This window comes from Megalobrama amblycephala, linkage group LG9 (genome assembly GCF_018812025.1).
Source record: "Megalobrama amblycephala isolate DHTTF-2021 linkage group LG9, ASM1881202v1, whole genome shotgun sequence".
NCBI lineage: Eukaryota > Metazoa > Chordata > Actinopteri > Cypriniformes > Xenocyprididae > Megalobrama > Megalobrama amblycephala.
Genome location: NC_063052.1, coordinates 31,698,641 through 31,712,798, shown reverse-complemented (window position 1 = coordinate 31,712,798; position 14,158 = coordinate 31,698,641). Strand labels below are relative to the sequence as shown.

General features: G+C 37.3%; 1 protein-coding gene and 1 long non-coding RNA gene across 5 annotated transcripts in view; one reads left to right on the top strand and one right to left on the bottom strand.

The window, feature by feature from the left end:
- LOC125275674 overlaps positions 1-14,158 on the bottom strand; it is a 45,420-nt gene that overhangs the window by 9,885 nt on the left and 21,377 nt on the right. For 2 of the 4 annotated variants that reach the window (XR_007186485.1, XR_007186486.1), the window contains exons 3-4: positions 8,114-8,212; positions 2,297-3,560 (exon numbers count right to left, since the gene is read on the bottom strand). This is a non-coding gene — a long non-coding RNA (uncharacterized LOC125275674). Of the gene's footprint in view, positions 1-1,390; positions 2,118-2,296; positions 3,561-8,113; positions 8,213-14,158 lie in introns of those variants that run through there. The other 2 variants (XR_007186483.1, XR_007186484.1) reach the window with 2 other exon arrangements.
- Positions 1-14,158, top strand: part of pvrl2l (PVR cell adhesion molecule related 2 like) — a 197,755-nt gene that overhangs the window by 166,471 nt on the left and 17,126 nt on the right. The window lies entirely within an intron of this gene.

Below are 14,158 nucleotides of genomic sequence, written 5' to 3'. Positions count from 1 at the left end.
TATTAAATAAGAATAGGATACAGGAGAAACACTCTTACTTAAAGGTCCCGTTTTTCGTGTTTTTTGAAGCTTTGATTGTGTTTATAGTGTGCAATATAACATGTGTTCATGTTTCGCGTGTAAAAAAACACAGTATTTTTCACATAATTTACTTATCTGTATACCGCTGTTTCCACTGTCATAAAAACGGGCTGATGACTTCCTTGTTCTATGAAGTCCCTCCTTCAGAAATACGTAACGAGTTCTGATTGTGCCAGCGGTTCCTGTGTTGTGATTCGACAGCAGCTTAGCGAACCTTGCCCGGAAAGGTCACGCCTCTTACCATAATGTGGTAAGATGCACGCGCTCAGTGTTATTGTAAACATGTGCTGCACATAGTTTTACATGTGGATTATAATTTTCGGGAACCGAGTTGAACATAAATTGTAACCATTGATCTCTAAGTACAGCGTCCCTGGGAAGGCCAAACAAAGGTGATTGGACTGCGGGATGAAAATAACAGCGTTTCGACGGCATGGCGACAAACACACTCTACAAACGCAACTCTTGTGTATTCCTGTGGGCGGAGGTTAGTCAAAAAACTGTTTTAGTGACGTCATTAAAGAAGGAAGTAGAGGGATGTAGTCCAAACTGGCCGTTCGATGTAGGCGACTTCTGTTAAATAAAATATCTCGCTTGGCATTGAACTTTGAGCTTTAAAATTTTACAGATTTTATTTATACTCTAACAACAACATTACACACTAACTAAAGTTTGAAACATGGGATCACGAAGAACGGGACCTTTTAAGTACTAAAAACAAAACAATGAAACACAAATGTGATTTTTATCATTTTAGTCATTTTTGCTTATTAGTATGGTTGAATTACATCATAGAAGGTCATCAACAAAGACATTGGTTAATAAAGTGAGATTAAATACATAAAGTACATTTGCGTTATTTAACATTTAATTATTTGGGTTTGCATAATATTCAGAGTTTGCTTTTCACTGTTTTTATTGATTTTGAGGGATCCTGAATCTGTTTTTGTGCAAGTGAAATGAGTAAATGTGTGTTCACATTTAGTCTAGAACTACAATAACCATCATGTTCACACAGCGCACACAACCCCTCTGCACTTTATTTCTCTCTACATGGTGACAGTAGAGCTGTCAGTCAATAAATGGGAAAACAAAGTAACTTTCATTACCTATTTAAAAACGTAACTCAAATATTTTCTTGTAAATTTAAAAGTGATGCATTACTTTACTAGTTACTTGAAAAAAGTAATCTGATTATGTAACTCATATTACTTGTAATGCATTACTTCCAACACATACATGTGCACTAACATTTTTATGAATAGCTAAAATGAGCATTCCCCTACAGTTTGTGCTTTCTTTAAGGCCATCCTATTACAGGAAATATAGTAAGCCCCACATAAATATTATAAGATGCATAGGAATCTTAATCTTAAAGAAGTCTAATGAATATCCATTACCCACATGCTATAATGACCAAATTCACTTTAGCATTTCTAAATAACTTAGCATTTAAAATTGAGTTTAGTTTTTATTGTTTATATTATTTAAACAAAATCGTATAGAATTTAATTTGTCTCATCTGTCAGTTATTGGCCATAACATGATGATAATTATCATCCGGAATTGTAATATCGGTGCATCCCTAATATAGATCAACATTTGGCTTTTTAAATAGAAAAGTGTGTTCTTTTGCATATTACTGTTTTCTGTGGCACTTATGAAATGTTCACTCAAAACAGCGATGCAAGGTATGCTGCTTGGGTGTAAAATTAATTCCTACTGCTGCTCTTTGAATAAGAGAGCCTCACTTATAACACACTCATAGTCTCAGGCACTCACACTAGGATAAAAATTAAAAAGCAAAGGCTTAATGTGTGAGTTTGTGGAATTAACTAAATTGCCATGGTAAAGTACTAAGAAGTATGAGTTTATTTAATGAAATGTTATATTGATATATTCTAAACTGAAATGAAAATCGTGACCGCAACAAGTGCCTAGAAATGGCTCTGCTCCCTCTGTCTGTAAGTCTGCAGGTTTATCATCCACCAAGCCAAATTTGCATAACTGATGCCATGAAGTAGCGCTGGCTTCTCCTACAGAGAGCACATCAGATATAAGATGAGAACCTTTAGTGCAAGTCAAGGATGGTGTGTTTCATTAATTCACGGCAAAAAAGGAAAAAGACTGTTTTGCTGCCAGCAACGCAGGTGTTTTGCAACTCAACATGAGCCTGGGCAACCAAACACACACACACACATACACACTTACTCACTTGTCTCAGGCCCAATTATTTATGCATGCAGTATCCAGGTAACCACTCCATCAGGGAGGTAAGACACCATCTATTGAGTCCCACTGCTGAGACGGACCCAAACATAAACACACACACAGGAGTCAAAGACACAGCAAGATATAATATTATGTTAAATCAATCTGAAAACTCTTTAAAATGAACCTTTCAAGTCACTGTGACCAATACCTGTGGGTTTTACTTTTTGATGAGAAAAACGCCCAAATATGATGGTCCCCTTGGAAGGAAAGGCTGCTATAAACCTTGATGTATAAAGACCTATTTATCAGAGTTATTATTATAACTGAACTAAAATTGTTACTTGAAATAAACGTTAACATTTCCCATTTTCATTTAATTTAACTTGAAAACTAAAATAAAAATGACATATACTTGTTTTAAAAAACAAAAACGTAACTGACAAAAACAGAAATTTACTAAAATGAAAATTTAAATGTAAAATATAAGCAAAATCTCATTCAAAATATTAATAAAAAATAATAGTATCTCAATGGTGCTATTTATACTGTGTGTGAAATAACAGGTGTGATATTAAAGACAACATGCTGTTTCCAAAATTAAATATTTGGCCCTAATTTGTCATTGTACTAAAGACAAAACAAAAAAAATATAATTAAAAATGGTATCTTTTTTGGAATGTTATTTATTAGGAGCCCACCTCAGTTTGAAAAACCTTGACTTACTCAAGGACATCTGACTAGAAAAAATGTGCGTACTGTATATGGTTTACTGTCTTCCGAAATCTTTGAAAAGATCTGACCTTGAGAGACTAAGTGTATTTTTGGGCAGCAGTGGGTTCTGAACAAACTACGTTTAAATCTGTTCTTCTACTACATGCTTTTCATTCAAGCAACTCACAATGACAGCAATTTAGAGTGATTGGCCTGCATCAAACTGACTTTGAGATTGGAATTGTTCTCTCCTGTCCCTAGAAAAAGATCCCCCTCCCCTCCGCCCATTCATTTGGTTCACTTCACCCGGCTTTTATGGAGAAAAAAAAAAAAAAAATCAATCCTACTGTTTTATTTGAAGAGGCAGAAATGCAGTTATGAGTGTGAGGAAGAGAAAGAACGAGGGAGGGGAGGGAGTTTTACAGAGACGCCACATGATAGACGTGCCTTTAATCCGTTGAGTAGGGCTGGCAGATGGATCAAATATGGAGCGAGTGTACAAACGTTTTTTTGCACAATTTGCTGCTCCACGGAAGAGACTGTTCCTCAACTTGCTGTAAGAGGGAGAGGGAAAGAAAATGTGTGTTAGAAATGGAAAAGGATGGAGTTATTTATTTAGTTTAACATTATTTATTATTAACAGATGATGTCTGCTTTTTCATGTACAGGTTCAAATGGGATTCAGATTTTTTATTGTCTGGCTATCACCAGTCCAAGCTCAATTTAAAATTGAATGATATCTGCCTGCCCTGATTCATTGCCTGTTCCTCGTCTACGATTCTGCCTGCTCTCTGCCATACCTGTTTGACCATTGCCTGTCTTACTACGAACTCTGTTTAATAAAGCCTGCAGATGGATCTTACCTCGAGTCCCGCCTCGTTACATTGCTAAACAAAAGAAGTCATTCAGCATCGTCGAGAGGTTAAAAGGAATTGGATTGACGGTCGTGCGAGAGACGGGTGGATCAGATAGAGTTTGCAGTCGGTGTGTAACAACCATATCGCACTTGGAACACGATCTGCTTGCCGTCGCTTCTCTATCGTCGTCGTGTTATACTCGCCAATAGCGAGCAAGGTGGATAAGCCAGTCTGTGATTGGTTCCCGCAAAAGTGTAACAGAAGCAGTAGAAATGAATGTACGGGTTTCCAGACTGAGTCGCCGGGCGAAATCAAATCGCCGGCAAATCAGGCTGGGTTTACATAGTCTAGATTTTTTTAAGTAGCAAACTTAAAATGTTTAGGTTTTTACAATACCGTTCAAAAGTTTAGGGTCAGCATGATTTTTTTTTTTTTTTTTATTAAATTATTCAGCAAGGATGCATTCAATTGATCAAAAGTGACAGTAAAGACATTTATGATGTTACAAAAGTGCTGTTATTTCTACTTGTCAAAGAATCCTGAAAAATGCATCACTGTTTCCACAAAAAAAATATTAAGTGGCATAACTGTTTAAACATTGATAATAATAATAAATGTTTCTTGAGCAGGAAATCAGCATATTAGAATGATTTCGTGTGACACTGAAGACTGCTAAAAACAGGAATATATTGCATTAAAGTCCCTCTAGTCAATAATTTTATCCCTTAAAACTCATCTTTAATCACCAAAATTACATATTTAAACGTTTTTTCCTGTGAAAAAATTCTTAGTGCCCTAAAATAGCTTGATTGTAACTCTACACCCTTGCCTCATTTAATATACACGGATCTGTGAATATGATAATTAGCCCCGCCTCCACTCGCTTGCACGAGCTCAGAGATCCACTCGGTCAACTTACTGAGGTAAACGCTGCACAATGGTATCGCTTTTTACAACGTCGGACGCATAACGGTAATTAATATGATTAACGTTTTGCTAGACGACATTATCAAACAGCTAAAAATGTGTTGCTAATGTTACACAAACAATGTTCCACTTTGCGAGTCAGACAGCTGCCTTCTAACAATCAGTATCCTTAGAAACGCTTTGAATACCTTAACGTCAGTGGAGAAAGGCATATAGTTCATCATAACATCGTAATATGCATCATACACCCGCCATATTGCTAAATCTACATGATTTTTCATATCAACAGAAAAATATACCAGGATAACCTTCTTTTGAGACTCCCTTGCGCAGTCAGTTAATGATATGCTAAAGCCCGCCGGTACGTTGACGTGATTGGTTACAAGGTAGTTTGTGACGTCAGAAACTACAGCGATTTCAAACCACGGGTCTTTGGTTTACTGCAGTTTTAAAGAGAAAATACTCAGCATTGGTGTTGACATAAATTTTCACATAGTTTGTCTTAAAGCATGTTAAAGGTGCCGTAGAACGTCTTTTTAAAAGATGTAATATAAGTCTAAGGTGTCCCCTGAATGTGTCTGTGAAGTTTCAGCTCAAAATACCCCATAGATTTTTTTAAATTAATTTTTTTAACTGCCTATTTTGAGCCATAATTATATATGCACCGATTCCTTGCACGGCCCCTTTAAATCTTGTGCTCCCCCGTCCCCGGAGCTCGCGCTTGCCTTAACCAGCATAAACAAAGTTCACACAGCTAATATAACCCTCAAAATGGATCTTTACAAAGTGTTCATCATGCAGCGTGTCTAATCGTGTAAGTACAGTGTTTATTTGAATGTTTACATTTGATTCTGAATGAGTTTGATGGTGCTCCGTGGCTAAAGCTAACATTACACACTGTTGGAGAGATTTATAAAGAATGATGTTGTGTTTATGAATTATACAGACTGCAAGTGTTTAAAAAATGAAAATAACGACAGTCTTGTCTCCATGAATACAGTAAGAAACGATGGTAACTTTAACCACATTTAACAGTACATTAGCAACATGCTAACGAAACATTTAGAAAGACAATTTACAAATATTACTAAAAATATCATGATATCATGGATCATGTCAGTTATTATTGCTCCATCTGCCATTTTTCGCTGTTGTTCTTGCTTGCTTACCTAGTCTGTTGATTCAGCTGTGCACAGATCCAGACTTTAATACTGTCTGCCCTTGTGTAATGCCTTGAACATGGGCTGGCATATGCAAATATTGGGGGCGTACATATTAATGATCCCGACTGTTACGTAACAGTCGGTGTTATGTTGAGATTCGCCTGTTCTTCGGAGGTCTTTTAAACAAATGAGATTTATATAAGGAGGAGGAAACAATGGAGTTTGAGACTCAATGTATGTCATTTCCATGGACTGAACTCTTGTTATTCAACTATGCCAAGATAAATTCAATTTTTAATTCTAGGGCACCTTTAAAAACATTAGTTAATAGTTAATAGTTGTTGTGCAAATCCAGTCACAAACCATCCAGCCAATCAATAAATTATCCGTAAGAGCAGAAACGAATCACAGATGAGTATGCAAATTGGATTTATGTAAAGAGAAGGTAAAGGCAAGAATATACCAGGTCACCAAAATAGGAACAAGGGCTAGCAAAAACACTTTGAGCGTGTGTGTTTGTGTGTGCGCGCGTATAAATGTAATCCTCTTTGTGGCATTAAGAATCGTCCGCAGTGGACTGAGTAGGGCTGTTTTTCGCATGTGGACAGATTTCAGCCTGCACGTCTCAATTATCATGATCTTTATAAAGCTTTTAAGGGCAGCTCAGCATACAACCTCTCTCTAATTCTCTCTTTCGTTCTAAGTCTGGCGGCTAAGTATAGTGGTGGAATGCTGAAAGAATATGGGCGATAATGGGATGAATCAGAAGTCAAGCTGCTGCTGATAATTATTATTATTTCAACAATGAGTCTTTTGTCAGTCCCTGCAAAATGTCCACCCACCTCTTACACTCATGTGTGTGTTTTAATTTCCTCCTACACAAGCAAAGTTCAGTGGTCCTGGGTGTCATCGCAAGGAAAAGGGCCATGTGTGAGGGGGGGGCATAGCAGAAACAAAGGTGTTGAAAGTTTTTGAGATGTTCGGAAGAGAAATAGCAATTTTGTTGATTGTGTGTTTCAGTGATGGAAAGTGCACTTGTTCTTTCTTGTACTATACTTATCATTACGTTCCTTGAAATCAACAGACTTTTAAAAAATGTTTAAGTCTGTCTATCTTTTTGTGATTTCGCTGCTTTATGTCATCTCCCTCTCTGACATTCCTCCTCTTATAATAATGGATTCACAAGAAATTGTGGTTTATTGCTGGTCACGGTCTAGTTTATTTTCGTCAGCCTTCCTTCTAATGAAATTGCAATATGGATGATGCACTCAATGATTTTAAGAAGTTCCTCTCAAACAGACACAAACGCATCAACACGAGCAGCGGTTTCAACAGTAATTTCCTGGTGGCAGTCTATTTTTTTTTTTCTAGACTCTTCATTCTTATAAAATTGTAATTCGGATTATTCACTCAAGGATTTCTGAAGTTCCTCCCCTGTCCTCAACACTTCCCATTCAATTAAAAATCTTTTTTTTTCCAGAGACTTTACTCAGACAAAATAAATAGTTTTGAATATCTTTCCAGGCTCTCAGTGTTTCTCTCAATGCGTGTAATTTGTTGAGAGACGATACAAACAAGCTTTGCAGAATGAGCTGCAACTCATCATTTTTACAAAAATGAGCAGCTCTTTGCAGTTTACTTTAACACTTCACATTTTATCATTTCATTAATCTTTTTTCGAGAAACACTGCAAATATATGGGGTTGTGTGTATGTATGTATGTATGTATATATCAAATGTCAGTTGCTGTTTTTGAAAGATCCATCCATCCATTCCAATTTTAATGTATTTTTTTAGTTTAATAAAATTGCAATATGGATGATATTTTATTCACATTTATTTATATAGCATTTTTCAAAATACATATTTCAAAGCGGCTTTACAGAAAATTGCATGTTTCTACAGTGATCTGTTATCAGAGGTGACTGTTTCAAAGCAATGTCCATATTTCAGATATGAGATACAGTTTTTTATTGTATTATATAAAATGTTTTAGATACAGTTCTAAGATAATACAAATCATGCAGTTAGCTAATATCATGCATTAATTTAGGCAGAAACAATGATCTCATTAAAGCTATTATTACAAGCTGTGATCATAATGATTACAATATACAGAAAATTTGTCAATGGTGCATGTTGACTCAGAGTTGGCATCACCTGAAGTCCTCGCAGGGGTTGGCGTCATCTCTTCACAGGTGTTGGGGCATCTGAAATCTTCATAAGAGGCTGGATCCAAAGTGGAGCTGGCGTAGTTACCTTTGGGATGGTTAATAGCATTTAAAGCAAAAGATAATCATGTGCATTTCATCTGATATAACTGGAGTACAAGGTTATGAGGTGCATTATTTGAATGCTTGGCTAAAGAGATCTGTCTTTAGTCCAGATTTAAACTGGGAGATTGAATCTGAGTCTCGAACATTATCAGGAAGGCTATTCCAGAGTTTAGGAGCCAAATGTGAAAACGCTTTCCCTCCTTTATTGGAATTAGATATCCTAGGTACAACCAGAAGTCCAGTGTTTTGTGACCTTCAGGAGTGTGATGGATTGTAGGGCGTTTGAAGATCAGTTAAATACACGAGCTGAGCCATTTCGGGCTTTATAGGTCAGTAGCAATACTTTTTAATCAATAAAGAACTTAATAGCTAACCAGTGTAGAGATGATAAAATTGGGGTTATATGATCATATTTTCTTGACCTGGTAAGAACTGTAGTAGCTGCATTTTGCTGTAGTTTGTTTATTAAGGACAACCAGTTAAGAGTGCATTACAATAATCCAGTCTAGAAGTCATGAATGCATTAACTAGCTTTTCTGCATCAGAAACCAATAACATGTTCTGTAGCTTAGCTATTTTTCTGAGGTGGAAGAAGGCTGTTTTTGTGACATTTGAAATATATAATGGTGGCATAACAGTGGATGTTTTCTAATAATATTACTAAGAGGAGCATGTATATACTGAAAATAGCAGAGGGCCTAAAACAGACCCTTGTGGCACTCCATAATTTACTGATGTTATCTTGGATAATTTCCCGTTTAAATAAACAAAATGGTAATGGTCAGATAGCTAATGCCTGTCCCTGAACACTGGCGTAATTTTGTAATTGATCTAAGAGTATGTCATGATCTATAGTGACCAAGTAAAACTAGTATTGAGATGCAGCCTTGGTCAGAAGCTAGAAGTAAGTAATTTGTCATTTTAACAAGCGCAGTGACATCATCACTTTGCAGAACATAGAATATCTATATCAGTAAGATTAGTTCCATTAATCTAGTGTATGGTTAAAATGATGAGTGGGTCTAGTGGTGTTTTGCTTGACCCCAAAGGAGTTCAGTAAGTCTTGTAAACGGACCCCTAACGCATCTTTTGTATTATCTACAACTCTCCGACAATTAGCACTTTAATGTTGACCAAAAGCTCTGACGGAAAATCCGTAAACTCTTTTAGAAAATCAATAGAGGGCCCTGGAGGTCTACACACGGTCGCCAGAGCAAGAGATAGCAAGGATTTTTTCTTATATCTGAAAGTGTAACATTTAGCACAAGTACTTCAAATGAATTAAACCTGCACCCTGTTTTCTGAGTAACATTAAAGGTCCCGTTCTTCGTGATCCCATGTTTCAAACTTTAGTTAGTGTGTAATGTTGTTGTTAGAGTATAAATAAAATCTGTAAAATTTTAAAGCTCAAAGTTCAATGCCAAGCGAGATATTTTATTTAACAGAAGTCGCCTACATCGAACGGCCAGTTTGGACTACATCCCTCTACTTCCTTCTTTAATGACGTCACTAAAACAGTTTTTTGACTAACCTCCGCCCACAGGAATACACAAGAGTTGCGTTTGTAGAGTGTGTTTGTCGCCATGTCGTCGAAACGCTGTTATTTTCATCCCGCAGTCCAATCACCGGGTCTGATTCCGGCTCAAATTGATAGGGTAAAATTAAAGACATGTTTACAATAACACTGAGCGCGTGCATCTCCACGTTATGGTAAGAGGCTTGACTTTTCCGGGCACGGTGCGCTCAGAGCTGTCAAATCACAACACAGGAACGCCTGGCACAATCAGAACTCGTTACGTATTTCTGAAGGAGGGACTTCATAGAACAAGGAAGTCATCAGCCCGTTTTTATGACAGTGGAAACAGTGGTATACAGATAAGTAAATTATGTGAAAAATACTGTTTTTTTTTTTTTTTACATGTGAAACATGAAAACATGTTATATTGCACACTATAAACACAACCAAAGCTTCAAAAAACCAGGAAAAACGGGACCTTTAAGAATATCTCTATAGATTGTTGCAACAACGCTGCCATGACCAATCAGACAGGGCTCGTGTTTATATAGCCTGGTGGAGTAAACTCATTAAGACCCAAATTATCATTTGATTTAAAGCTGCAGTCCATAACTTTTTTTGGTTAAAAATTATCCAAAATCAAATTGAGCAAGTACATATCCAGCCAGTGTTCAAAACTATCTCATTATCTTAGCTCGATTCGCAACGGTAAGCTTGTAAAAATGTTTTATAATAAGAGCGACCTGGTGGATTTCCGCAGGAAATTCGAGCATGCAGCAGTTTGTCTTTGCGTCATTACGTCACGTCTGTAAACAGAAAGAAGGAGTCCAGGCTAGTCGGCTTTATCATGTGAGGATGCTGCTTGTAGCGGCACATTTATAGCCTGTTCTCACAGCAGCTGAAATAATTAAATGTATCATTTTGATGGTGGATTGTAATCCAGAAAGGTCCAAATGACAATCATCAGTGACAACTGGAGATTCAGCCGTAGTCAAAAGTAGTCAAAAGCAAAAGACTTCGGACTGTGGAGTGGCTACAGAAATTGAAATCTACAGGTATCACTTATACACACTAAATACACAGTCACGCAATGCTGATGTTGTTAACATTAACAATTTGAGAACAAAGTATAACAGTAATAATAATTTGCACGGTTTGGCATTCTGAGCGATCGTTAGATTTAATCATCATTGGCAGTGTGATTTATAGGCCTAATGCTTTTTTCCTCAGTTGGTCAGAACAAAAGTGGCAGAAATGTTACTTACTTTTTCAGACGATATTTTCCGGTGAAAATTCTTATTTTGGTCATACTTCCAAGACGTAGAATCTGTGATTCTGAAGTACAGTATCCACACCGGTGCGGTGACTGACAGCAAACATTAGATTCATCCGCTGAGGACACATAACAATAATAATTCCGCATATGACTGCAATTGCAGGTTTCAAACAGAGATGGCGACAAAGAGGAAAAATGCCAGACTGCAGCATCTGCAGTGTACATCAAAACTATTATCTGTGATCATTTCACTTACAATAACCGCCGTCGGTGATCTAATGTTTAGCAGCCTAAGCTTTAGAAATTGTTTTTGTTCACTTTTTTTGTGTTCAATTTTGTGATTTTCTGGTTTAATCACAATCAAATCCTATAGTAGATGTATATTACTGTTTATTACACCATGACATTAACCATTCATTTAGAGAAAAGTAATCTACTGAAATGTTCTGAATGTGTCAGAAATTTGTTTTTTATCTCGTCTTCCTACAGTCTTCATTCTAATAAAATTGCTAGGATTTTTCAAGTTCCCTTCCTGCCCTCAATGTTTCTGATTTAATAGCAAGTTGTTTGTTGAGAGACACTACTCAACAAACTAACAATCTGCACAGCATGAGCTACGACCCAAAATAAGCAGCTTCAGAGGAAATTTACTCCAGCCAAGTAAATGCAGAGCTAATGTGAGAACGAGAACCCACCAACAGAGGAGACATGCGGAGGAATAGTAGCGAGACTTAGACGTGAGCAGAGGACTCAAGGAACAGCGTGCAGCTGATAGCAATATATTTTCAGGATTGAACGATAACAGCTCTTTGTTTAGATGAAGTTTTAGGTGCCTGATCTATACGATAAATCCCATTGATACATGCACATACACTGAGCAAAACCCTCTCGCTCGGGAGGACATTGATAATAAATGGTCTTGTTTAATATCCACAGCAGGTAAAAATGATTGCTGAAGGTCTCGTGCTGTGTGGCTATCAGCTTTTATCAAATAAAGACTTTTTTCTTACATTTGTCTGGTCTCTCCACCTCAGTGCTGCTGTTGAAAGACTGGTGTGTTTTAAGAGTAACCAATATTGTTTTCGCCCCCCTACAAGTTCTCAGTGTGTGTGCTTTCATACATTACTGTGGCTCACTGCCCGGTTTCATCAAGAATCTGTTTTATATTAGAAATGTATGTGTGATTACATTTTCGAGTGTGTGTGTGTGTGTGTGTGTGTGTGTTTGTGCAATGAGCACATCTGATTCTTCACAATCACTGGAAACACAGTTAATCTGATCCCTCCGAAATAAGATGGAATTCACAGAAAGATCACTATTGTGACTTTGCAGATCAAATGTGCATTTAGGAATTTACAAAACTGCAATCCTGGTGGACAGCAGTGGTACTGCACTGTTGTTTCCTTCCAAACACTGAATCATCCTTTCCAACCTCTTCCAGTCATCATACCTCATTTCAAGAGCATTTTATTGGCATTACAATGGACAAAGTTTCAATAAAAATGTTCAGTGATGCCAATTCCCCCGTCTATCTCTCCCCGTCTCACCCGTCTCTCTCTCTCTCCCCTTCTGTCTCATCAGTCGCTCTGAGAGCAGTGGGGCTTACTAATTTTAGCATACCCACCCCAGCAGCAAGTCTTAGCAAGCTTTGCCTGTGAATACCTCATCAAACTGAGCCGCACTACAAAGAACCTTATCACTCCAGCTTTAAATGTCTAACTGCAAAGGGAAAGATAAGGAGCAGTGGTGTATTAGTTCTCAAACCGGATTACTGGTCCGGGGCACTAATGGTGGACATCACAATAGTGTTGAAACAGAAAAAAAGACTGATAAAGATCTCTTTACACATCCAATTTGGAGCACTTTCAAATGTGGTTTTAAATCTAGTGCAGTTTATATCCAGTATGTGGTCATCTGACCTACATCTGAACCAAAAAAAATCGATCTATCATATCTGTTGGTCGTTCTAACTGGTCTGTCTAATCAGCTGAATTGGAATCTGCCCATCCATCCATCCATCCATCCATCTGTCCGTCCGTACGTCGTTCTAACTGTTCTGTCTGTCTAATCAGCTGAATTGAAGTCCATCTATCTATCTATCTATCTATCTATCTATCTATCTATTGGTCGTTCTAACTGATCTGTCTAATCAGCTGAAATGGAATCTGCCTTTCCATCCATCCATCCATCCATCCGTCGTTCTAACTGTTCTGTCTGTCTAATCAGCTGAATTGAAATCCGTCTATCTATCTATCTATCTATCTATCTATTGGTCGTTCTAACTGGTCTGTCTAATCAGCTGAAATGGAATCTGCCTTTCCATCCATCCATCCATCCATCCATCCATCCATCCATCCATCTGTCGTTCTAACTGTTCTGTCTGTCTAATCAGCTGAATTGAAGTCCATCTATCTATCTATCTATCTATCTATCTATCTATCTATCTATCTATCTATCTATCTATCTATCTATCTATCTATCTATCTATCGGTCGGTCGTTCTAACTGGTCTGTCCAATCAACTGAAATGGAATCCATCCATCCATCCATCCATCCATCCATCCATCCATCTAACTGTTCTGTCTGTCTAATCAGCTGAATTGAAATCCGTCTATCTATCTATCTATCTATTGGTCGTTCTAACTGGTCTGTCTAATCAGCTGAAATGGAATCTGCCTTTCCATCCATCCATCCATCCATCCATCCATCCATCTGTCGTTCTAACTGTTCTGTCTGTCTAATCAGCTGAATTGAAGTCCATCTATCTATCTATCTATCTATCTATCTATCTATCTATCTATCTATCTATCTATCTATCGGTCGGTCGTTCTAACTGGTCTGTCCAATCAACTGAAATGGAATCCATCCATCCATCCATCCATCCATCTGTCGTTCTAACTGTTCTGTCTGTCTAATCAGCTGAATTGAAGTCCATCTATCTATCTATCTATCTATCTATCTATCTATCTATCTATCTATCTATCTATCTATCTATCTATCTATCTATCTATCTATCTATCTATCTATCTATCTATCTATCTATCTATCTATCTATCTATCTATCTATCTATCGGTCGTTCTAACTGGTCTGTCCAATCAACTGAAATGGAATCCATCCATCCATCCATCCATCCATCC